The sequence below is a fragment of the Rhinopithecus roxellana genome, chromosome 7 (assembly GCF_007565055.1).
Source record: "Rhinopithecus roxellana isolate Shanxi Qingling chromosome 7, ASM756505v1, whole genome shotgun sequence".
NCBI classification, from domain to species: domain Eukaryota; kingdom Metazoa; phylum Chordata; class Mammalia; order Primates; family Cercopithecidae; genus Rhinopithecus; species Rhinopithecus roxellana.
In genome coordinates, this window is record NC_044555.1 from 77,271,783 (window position 1) to 77,282,270 (window position 10,488).

The 10,488-nt window shown below is 41.7% G+C and overlaps 1 long non-coding RNA gene across 2 annotated transcripts; it reads right to left on the minus strand.

The window, feature by feature from the left end:
• Positions 1-453: 453 nt before the first annotated feature.
• On the minus strand, positions 454-10,488 carry LOC115898673. 2 transcript variants are annotated; one of them, XR_004058351.1, is made up of 4 exons: positions 9,997-10,488; positions 8,801-8,847; positions 3,903-4,096; positions 454-742 (listed from the first exon to the last, which is right to left on the minus strand). It is a non-coding gene; the product is annotated as an uncharacterized LOC115898673 (long non-coding RNA). The 2 variants fall into 2 exon arrangements; XR_004058350.1 differs by having other exon boundaries at positions 3,903-4,099.

Here is a 10,488-nt window from a genome sequence, read left to right on the forward strand (position 1 = left end):
TGGTGTGAGATGGTATCTCACTGTGGTTTTGATTTGCATTTCTCTGATGGCGAGTGATGATGAGCATTTTTTCATGTGTCCATTGGCTGTGTGAATGTCTTCTTTTGAGAAGTGTCTGTTCATATCCTTTGCCCACTTTTTGATAGAGTTGTTTTTTTTCTTGTAAATTTGATTGAGTTCTTTATAGGTTCTGGATATTAGCCCTTTGTCAGATGAGTAGATTGCAAAAATTTTCTCCCATTCTGTAGGTTGCCTGTTCACTCTGATGGTAGTTTTTTTTGCTGTGCAGAAGCTCTTCAGTTTAATTAGATCCCATTTGTCCATTTTGACTTTTGTTGCCATTGCTTTTGGTGTTTTAGACATGAAGTCCTTGCCCATGCTTATGTCCTGAACGGTATTACCTAGGATTTCTTCTAGGGTTTTTATGGTTTTAGGTCTAACATTTAAGTCTCTAATCCATCTTGAATTAATTTTCGTGTAAGGAGTAAGGAAATATTTTAAATTTAAACTAAAATGAGATCGGGATGATATTTGAAGCCTGAAGATTCACTGATTTATTTTTTTCATTCGACAAGCAATTTTGGAGCAATTAGGATGCACCAAGAACCAGTCTCTGGGAACTTTGAAGGCTGAGTATTTGCTAATTATTTTATTTAACAAGCTTTTTTTTTTCCTCAAGAAATTATTATGTATCTTGAACTGTACAAGGTCCTGGAGATATGGAGGAGATCTCAAAGAGTTCCTATTGCACAGGGAGAAAATGAGACATAAACAGATATATCCCACAGTATGATAAACACAATAATAGAAGGATGCATGTGGAGATACACATAGGGGTCCCCAGCTCACTCTTGGCCAGGGGCAGTTGGCATCTGTGAAGAGTTTGTACAGGACATGATGCCTGAGTTGAAGCATAAAAGATAAATATGAACTAACTGGGCAAAGAGGAATAGAGGTAGAAATATTGCATCAAAGCGAATGGCCAAAGGTAAACAAACAAAACAGCATTTGTTCATTCAACAAATATTTATTGAGTGGTTCCTATGTCACAGACATAGCATTTGGCATAAGTTTCTGATAAATAAAAATAGACATAGTCCCTGCTCTTCTGAGTGGTTATCAGAAGTAGGGTAAGAGATATTTATAAAATCCTATCTGAGACCTTTTGTCCAAGTATTCATTAACCTCCAAACATATTCTTTTTTTTTTTTTTTTTTTTTTTTTTTTTTTTTTTTTTTTTTTTTTTGAGACGGAGTCTTGCTCTGTCGCCCAGGCTGGAGTGCAGTGGCCGGATCTCAGCTCACTGCAAGCTCCGCCTCCCGGGTTCACGCCATTCTCCTGCCTCAGCCTCCCGAGTAGCTGGGACCACAGGCGCCCGCCACCTCGCCCGGCTAATTTTTTGTACTTTTAGTAGAGACAGGGTTTCACCGTGTTAGCCAGGATGGTCTCGATCTCCTGACCTCGTGATCCGCCCGTCTCGGCCTCCCAAAGTGCTGGGATTACAGGCTTGAGCCACCGCGCCCGGCCTACCTCCAAACATATTCTTATAGTCTGAATAGTATTACATTACTAAAACAAAAATGAGTGTCTAATAATGTAGCTATAATTTCAGAGGCAGTTTTCCAACACTTTTAGTGGGAAGTCTCAGAAATTCATTTACAGTTTGATTTTTCCATCTTGGACTACAGTTTCTGTTTTTTTGAGACGAGGTCTCACTCTGTCGCCGAGGCTTAGGTGCAGTGGTGTGATCATAGCTCACTGCAGCCTTGAACTCCTGGACTCAAGTGATCCTCCCACCTCAGCCTACAGAGTAGCTTGGACTAGAGGCATGTGCCACCACGCCTGGCTAATTTTTAATTTTTTTTTTTTTTTTTTGCTAGAGATAGAGGTCTCACTATGTTGCCTGGGCTGGTCCTGAACTCCTGGCCTCTCGTGATCCTCAAACCTCTGTCACTCAAAGTTCTGGGATTACAGGCATGAACCGCTGTGCCTGGCAACTTAGACTACAGTTTCTAAATGAAACTGTTTTATAAGTGATGGTTAGGTTTACCCTCCAGCACTCAAAGCCTATTTAACCCATAATATACATGAAGTATTAATAGTTCTATTTCAAATACACTGAATCACTTATTATGCAATATCTATGAAAAAAATGCTAGGCTTTAGGGATACACGTTTGTAAAAGATGACACAGCCCTCAGTCTCATAGAAGTTACAATTTAGTAGAAGAGACAAATAACTAAACAACCACACAAATGAATGTATGATGATGATCTGAGATGATGGTTATAAAATGAAGGGACCAGTGGACACATAATGAAGCACCACAGCCTACCCCTTGGGTCTGGAAAGACCAACGTGGCAACCAGGCAAAGGAGTAGAGGAAGAACATTCTGGAAAAGGTATTAAAGGAACTGGGACAAGGTCAGTGTGGGTGGTGTAGGGCAAGAGAGGAGGACAGTGGCATGAGAACGGCCATGTCCAGACTATACTTTGCCTATTGAGCCATACCATTTCTTTCTAATAGCAAAAAGAAGTCCCTGGGAGACTAAAAGCAGTGCAGTTAGTATCATGATAGATTTACATATTAAAATAGTTCATCCTACCTACACTGTGAAAAAATATGCTACAGAATCCATGTGAAAAAAAGATGCTACAGAGTCCAGTTGGATGCAAGGCATCCAGTTAGAAGGTTTCTGCACTGATGAAGGAGAGGTGACAGTGGCTCACACCAGAGTGGCAGTAGTAGAGATGTAATAAAAGATTAATGAGCTAGAAAGCTACTTATGTGATAGGACCTGGTTAGGGATTACTGAGAGGGTTGAGAGAAAGGGGTTGTCTAGAATGACTACACATTTTCAGGGCTACTTAGGAAGTAGAACTGATTGAATGTTGGGGGTGAAGGAGAAAAATGAATGGGCAGTATCCAGATAGATATGCAGCTTGAACAATAGGATGGATGGTGATATAGACACTAACATCAACTGAGACACAGCAGGAGGCTTAGGAAGAAAGATAATGAGTTCCGTTTTGGACTTGTTGCATTTAGATACATTGGGTATCGAGATATGAGGCTAGCATATGATTACAGGATAGCACTCTGATACTTGAAGACTGGAGAAGAGACGTAGACATGGGGAGTCATCATTTTGCAGGTTACACATGCCCCATCAGTGGGGTTGAGATGGGACTGTGAGGAAGCACGACTGTTAAGAAAATAGGGTTGCAGGTCTGATCACCTCTTGCATTAATTAATGCAGAGTCCAATTAATGAAAGTCCAAATTAACAAAAGAGTGCAACCTCTTTTCAGTAAAATGTTTATACAGCTCCCAATAATTTATACCTTGTCCATGCAATCTCCCTAGGTCTAACTGCTGGCTTGCCTCCAGGAAAGCAAAGTGACTGGGAATCAGATCCACTAGTCACCATTTTACTCCAATATAGTGAGATCATGTATTGAGTGAAGAAAAGCAGAATTATTTTCATACTTCAGCCTCTTTTGCAATCTTACTGTTCCTGTCTGAGAACTGGTCTTTCACCATTCTTTCTACTACTGCAACATACCAACGTTTATGGAACAGCACACCCAAGCCAGGCTCATTGTTTACTACTTTCAGGAAACTATTTGCAAACCCGAGATGGGATTAGAACACTCATTATAGCTAACATTTATTTTTTTCATTATTAAACTTTATTGGGTATCAACAAAATGAAAAATTAGATTTGGTACAAATCTTGAGAAATAAACTTTTATTTCAAGCTTTGTTAAAAACATGTCTAAAATAATTTGGTTCACTTTCCTGCTTTCCAGAAAACCACTACATAAAATATTGGCTACACCTTGAGGTATTCAGAAGGTTCTATTCATTAGAACTCTTGGTTGCAAGTGACAGAAACCTACCTGAACAATAAGCTGCTTTCTTTCCACTTGAGTTGCTTTCTCCCTGTGTCCAAGTAGCAAGAACATGGAATAATTCTCATTGGGCTTGTATCGCACCAAGGTGCCTTTTTGCCCAATCACCTTGGTGAGGAGATGAGATGTTGCCTTGGATTATGCCTGGGCCATCTACCCAACTTGTGGTCAGAAGGAAAGTTCTGCTACCAGAATAAAGAAGATAGCAAATTAACAAGACAGAATAATATAGTCACTACAACACAATTCACACGATGACGATGAGAATCCAGTACTTTGGTTGGCATGAAAAAAGAAGTGACAATACCTCAGAGTCATCACTGTGAATGATGATTGTCATTGGAGACAATCATCAGAGTAAGATTAGGGGTGAGATAAAAAACAGTCACTGTACATTCTTAGAATTTTTAAGGTTTTAAAGTCATCTTTGTAGTAAATTATTAATCTCTGGAAACTAAAATATGAAAATCATTTTCAGTTACTTTTTGATCTAAAAATTACCATTTTTACTTTAGGTTTTACTATATATAATCCAAGTATAATGAAGGATAATTTAGGTCAATAATTTTTAATTTGATAATTGAGCTAATATTTTCATGATCCATTAGTCATAGACTCATATGGTAATTTCCTCATGAGATTCTGTATTAAAAAACAATGTCAGCCAGGTAAGGTGGCAAGTGCCTGTAGTCCCTGCTACTCAGGAGGCTGAAGTGGGAGGATGGCTTGAGGCCAGGAGTTCGAGGCTGTAGTGCACTATGATTGTGTCTGTGAATAGCCACCGCACTCCAGCCTAGGCAACATAGCAACACTTGTCTCTAAAAGAGCAAACAAACAAAAACTGTCCCCCCAAACAAAACAAAAAACAATGTCAATATGATATCTTATGAACATTAATTATAGATTTGAGTAAAAAGGAAGCTGTATCTAGCCATGGTTCCCAGCAGAACTGAAAGCTAATAATAAATACTCAATGTAGCCTGATTCTTTGTACCACTCTTTCTTCAAAAACTTAAAAAACAATTAATTACAAGGATGACAAAGCCACTTTTAAAATATGACCAAAACAGATAATACTGTTTTTAAGAGTCACTCACTGAAATGTGAACACTTAAATGACCAAGAAACTAATAATTTCCAGAATATGTTGCAACAGCAAAATTTGAAATTTATGTGTATTTCGTTCCCCATCATGGTTCACCAACAGTTCATAATGTACAATTAATAGTAGTTTTATTGTTCATAATACATCGTCGTTTTTATATGAAATTAGTCAAGGACAGTTGTTGTACTCAGAAACATCATGTGAGTCTTAAGTAAAGCAAATTTCAGGTGAATAAGACATTCGATCTTCCTTTTAAAATTCTTCTGCCAAATTTCAAATAGGCTTTAATGCTTCAGAGGTCTTGGCATTTGAAAGTTGTCATGTAGTTAACATTTTTTAAACCCGACTTCATATTTTGAACATTTTTGAAAATGATTTTGTGTAAATTTCTCTGGAATTTCAACTGTAAGGGTACTCTTCTAATCTGGCTTTTGTAGGTGATATGGTTCAATCTCATGAAGACTAAAATGATTATATGACTGCAAGTTCAGTACCCTTTTTAATGCAAATAATATTCTCTGTGTTTGTGTTAATTTGATACGTCACAGGTGCAGAAAGCATTGATTACGTAGCTGTACAAAGACAGAGATATTTGAAACCTCCTTAGAGTCTTACAAGAGTTTTAAAAGCTTGTAAACCTTGGGATGTTAACAAATGGAGAAAGTGGGACATGAATATTAGCTAGAACCAGATTGGAAAACACCTTGCCATTCTGACGTTTATTCATGCGCTACCTTGAGCAAGCCCCTTAACATTTCTGAGCCTTAGTTTTCTTGTTTTTAAGTGCAGATAATAATTATCTAGTTCAGAGGATTGTTTATGGGCTAAATATATGACAAGTGGAAAAGCTGGCATTTAGCCACTCAATAAATAGCTGCAGTTATTATTTGGTTCTGTTAAATGGAATAAACCTCAACTTTGAATGTTTAATCTTGAATAAGAAGCTTGAGGACCTAAAGTTATTTTTAAAGCTTGTCACCAGGGCCAAATCTTATGCCCAAGGTGGCTTTACTCAAACTTGCCAATAGATGTAAATAACCATTCTCTCCATCTTCAAAAGTATCCACTGACCCTAAGTACAGTGTCACAAAAGTGCAAACTGACCACATTCTACAGCTCTGAATTCATCAGAACCCAATTATATCCTGAATGTTGCCCATTAAGGTTGTTGATCATACAACAGGAAAGCCTGACAAGTACCTTCCTCAGTTTACACTAGAAACAGAACACTGGGCTTCATCTGTACAGTAAGAATTTCAATTTTTGAATTCACAGATGCTGGAATTCCACTCTAATATTTCAATTCAATGTGTCTAAGCTGCAGCTGTAAAAAGCTCCTCAGGTAACACAAATTCTGTTTTTTAATGTGTTTGTTTGTTACCATACTGTTCACAGTTTTCCTATGTTAGTAAATATCTTTCTACAACATAACTTTAAATGGCTTCATAATATAGGCATGCTGCTGGACTTTGTTTCAAACTTGTGATTACCTTCCAGTGCAAGATAGACATCATGTATGTTAATACTCTTGCTATTTATAAAGTGACAGTGACTTGAGTCTTGAATCTTACAGCCCAAGCCCAGCCACAACATTTTGTGGAGAGGAGTGATGACCAGCATCATTGGCTTTGGTGTCAGCCTGAATTCATGCCCCATCTTTGGACAAGTCAGTTAGCAATGCAGGTCCCTGTTTCTACCTCTGTTAAATGAGGATGATCATAATACCACCTCCTATGGTTTCGAGAATGACTGAACCTGAATATGTCAAACACTTAGCACAATGCCTACCACATAGCAAACACTCAATAAACCTTAATGATTGAGAAAAAACTAGGCAACCTCTGACATCCAGGGGCTGGCCAGGCATGCACAGCTGGGCCTGGCTATTCTCCTGATCATAAACAATGTCATAGAATATCAGGTGAAACCACTTAGGGACCATGATGGCACATGACAAGAACAAGACCACTCTAATCATGCCTGAACACAGGCAAAACACAACTACTGTCCAAACCGCAAAATCCAAAACAGTCCCTTCTCCTGGCTAATATGAGTGACAGCCACTTCTTTACCAATCACAGCTTCAGTTGCAATCTGGTCTTTCCTCCTCCTAGGTAAGATGTAATCAAATACCAAATCCTAAAATCCCCTCTTCATGACACCAACAAATGCAGAGGAAAACCTTACTTCCTTAACTCCTTCCCAAGGAGAAGGGCTTCAAGCCACCAAATCACCCAACACAAGCTCAAGTCTTCCATTAAGCCTTTTCTAACTCCCTCACTGAGGCTCCCCACAACTTCCCATGGCGCGCCTTCTCCCTGGCTGAAATAAACAATACACAACTTGTTCAACTCAAGTTCAACAAGTGTGTTCCTAGTGGTCTTCGGTTGGAGGGCATTGACGGCAGTATTCTGGAACGCTTTCTTCATAATATAACCACAATCTAGGTAGCTTGGTTTTTTCCCTTGGAACTACATCCCTATAACATCTGAAGAATTAGGGGTGGAAGCCAAGAAGCAATGAAAGTCAACTCCACTTGACCTGAGAAGCACAAACAAGGATTAAGGATTAAGAAGCATTGCAACTTTTGTAAAAGGATCACTATAACTTTTATCAGAATATTCGTTAACCACAAGATACCTTTTTAGGATGTAGGTCTGCATATTACCTAAGACCAAAAGAAGAAAAAAAAATCTAATTGTAAAGTCATCCAGTTCTCAGGTCAAAGTTGTAAGGTCATAGATTGTTCTTAACTCTATAAATGGGTTGTTCCAGAAATTCATTTAAAGTTTGTTTCTAAGCTAAAACAGACATTCTAGTTGAAACCATATCATAAATGGTAACTAGGTTTACCCTTCATTCCCAAAGCCTACTGAATACTGAATACCTGTGAAACGATATTTCAAATGCAACATCAATTACGTCTACATGTCCATGACAAAATGCATTCTCACCATCAGAAGTCCATCTCATCAGTGTCACCAAAATTAGCAAGAAACATCATGCCAGATGCCAGTAACCTAACTCTACAACTGCAGGAGGGGCGTGATCAGGATGCTTTTGCTGCATGGAGGTTTATTATGTCACAGAGCAAAAAGTTTGGCGTTAGGCAGCAGGATTAGTTAATTCAGTGCGTCAGGGGCTCAACAGCTCCCCAATGACGGAGGTGAGGGAATGCTAGCCTTGGGCTCTCATTCTCAGAGCCTCGGTGATGATGGCCAGCTCCGTGGTGCCAAGGTGGCTACAGCACTGACATCCTCCCTAACCCCGCATTCTGACGCAGACGATAAAACGCAGTGAGGAAGAGGAGACTTTATGCCAGATGTATTTCTTTTGGGGGGAGGCAGGTGGAAAATATTTTCCAGAAGTACGCACAGTTCCCCATTTTAACTCGCTATGAGAATTTCTCATTGGCCAGGCGTGTATCACATGACCATACTTAAACCAATTACTGTAAGAGGAAGGGGATTGCCGGATTGGTTTAGATCAGTAGTTCTCAGCCCCCCTGCACAGTGGAATCGCCTGGGAACTTTGGAAAAAAAATTCCAACTCCTGGCAACAGTATTTTAAAAAGTTTTCAAAGTTCCCCAGCTGTTCCAAATGTATACCCAGAAGTGAGTCTTACTGTATTAGCCCGATCAAGTTTCACTCCAGCCTGAACCCTGGTGGAAGGTCTGCTCTGACAATGTGGGATGGCAAACACCTGAACAAAATTGGGCCTCTGCCAGCGTTGGGGGGCGGGGGGCGGGACGCAACTAACTGGATCCGGCACTGCACTCACCTTGCTAAGAGAAGGAATTCCTGTAGGTCAGTGACCCACTAGGTGACCTATAATGAGAAATCAAAAAGATTTGTTATAAGATTTAATGGTTATCTTAATTCCAATAAAAACAAGACCACTCTAATCATGCTACTGTCCAAACCTCAAAAACTGGAAAATGAGGAAAACACCTAAGTTGCAATTCAAGAGTGCCTTCCTCTCTGAGGCTTTTTCAGACACTCTCCCTCCTCCTAGAGAGAAGTAAGCTCTTGTGTCTCCTCTATTCCACACCAGCTTTATTAGGGTATGCACATAAGGCCTGAACTTGATTGCTTGCTGCTCTGCCCTCCTGAAATGTGCCCTCTGGGAGGACGGGGTAATGTATGTATTCTACTTTGTGTGTCTAGCCACCAACACACAGGAGGTCCAATAAATATTTGTTGAATGAATGAATGAATGAATGGGGGACACGGAGAAACAGATAAGAAATGCCACCGAGTTTTGGGGGTTCTATTTCCTAAATGAATCTGTTCATTCATTTCATATTGATTATGAGCCACGAATACGCCATGACTTGGATAAGACCCCTATTCCCAGCTTCAAAGAGCTTACCGTCTTAATGAGGGCATTTTGCAAATGAACAACCCATTCTACAGTACAGTGGTACACGCAAGAAAGGGGTAAGCAGTCCTGGGAGGGAACACCTCAGGGCTTTATGATTCATGTTGGAAAGCCTGAGGGCTTTTCTGCTGGTAATGCCCATGCTGAAATGTGAAGGATGTATACCAGGAAGCTGGTGAAGGAAGTGTGCGGAAGGGAAGCAAATGCAACTTTCTGGAGGCTAGAGCAGAGTAGTGGAAGTTCACCAGGTCCGCAGAGATTAGCCTGGAAGCTGGTCTCCAGCCTGGTCCAGGCTTCCAAAACTCAAAAGAAAAAACCCAGCACCGTCCTTTCTGTCCCTGGAAGTTTGTCCTTCAAGTCTCCCATCACTTGTCATTCGTTCATCAAGTATTTACTTAACACCCACTCTGTACAGGTACCATATTGATAGCGGCCTCAAGGGTGCCTTCCATTTAGGGAATTTTTAGTCTATTGGAGCAGATGGACCGTGGGGGGCATTCCGGGGATGCTGGGGGCTGTGAGGTCACGCTAGAAGCTGACACTGAAGATGTCAGCTACCCTTTAAGGACCCATCTGCCTCACTGCCCACTGCTCACCCCGTCACTGGGGCCTCCAGGCCTGCCACCGGCTTGTCCTCTGAAGGGATAAGCAAGTGTTCTATTCACTGCCCGGAGTGCCCTTCTGCCCTCGCCCGAGGCCACTGCCCGCCTGGGGCCAGCTCCAGTGCTGCGTTCTCCTAGCGTGGCCACACTCATCGGCGCGCGGCTCTGCCAAGGGGGCTGACGCGGCGCGCACGGCCAGGGCGCTCTTGGGGGCAGACGCCTTCCAGCCTCCCGGCCGCCGGGTGCCTACTCCAGATCGGCTCTCTTCCTAGGCGCCTCCCACGCCCAGGCCGAAGAGCAGGCGCTCGGGGCGACGGACGACCCTGCGCGCACGTGGGCGCAGCCTGGAGGCCGCGGGGACCCTCTCCTATGGGGGCGACGGGAGACGTCCTGCCGGTAGACCTTGGCCAGGGGGTCGCGCTCCCCGCCAGCACCCCTCCCGGAGTCCCGGCGGGGACGTGCGGGGGCGCGCCCGGGCGGGAGCGC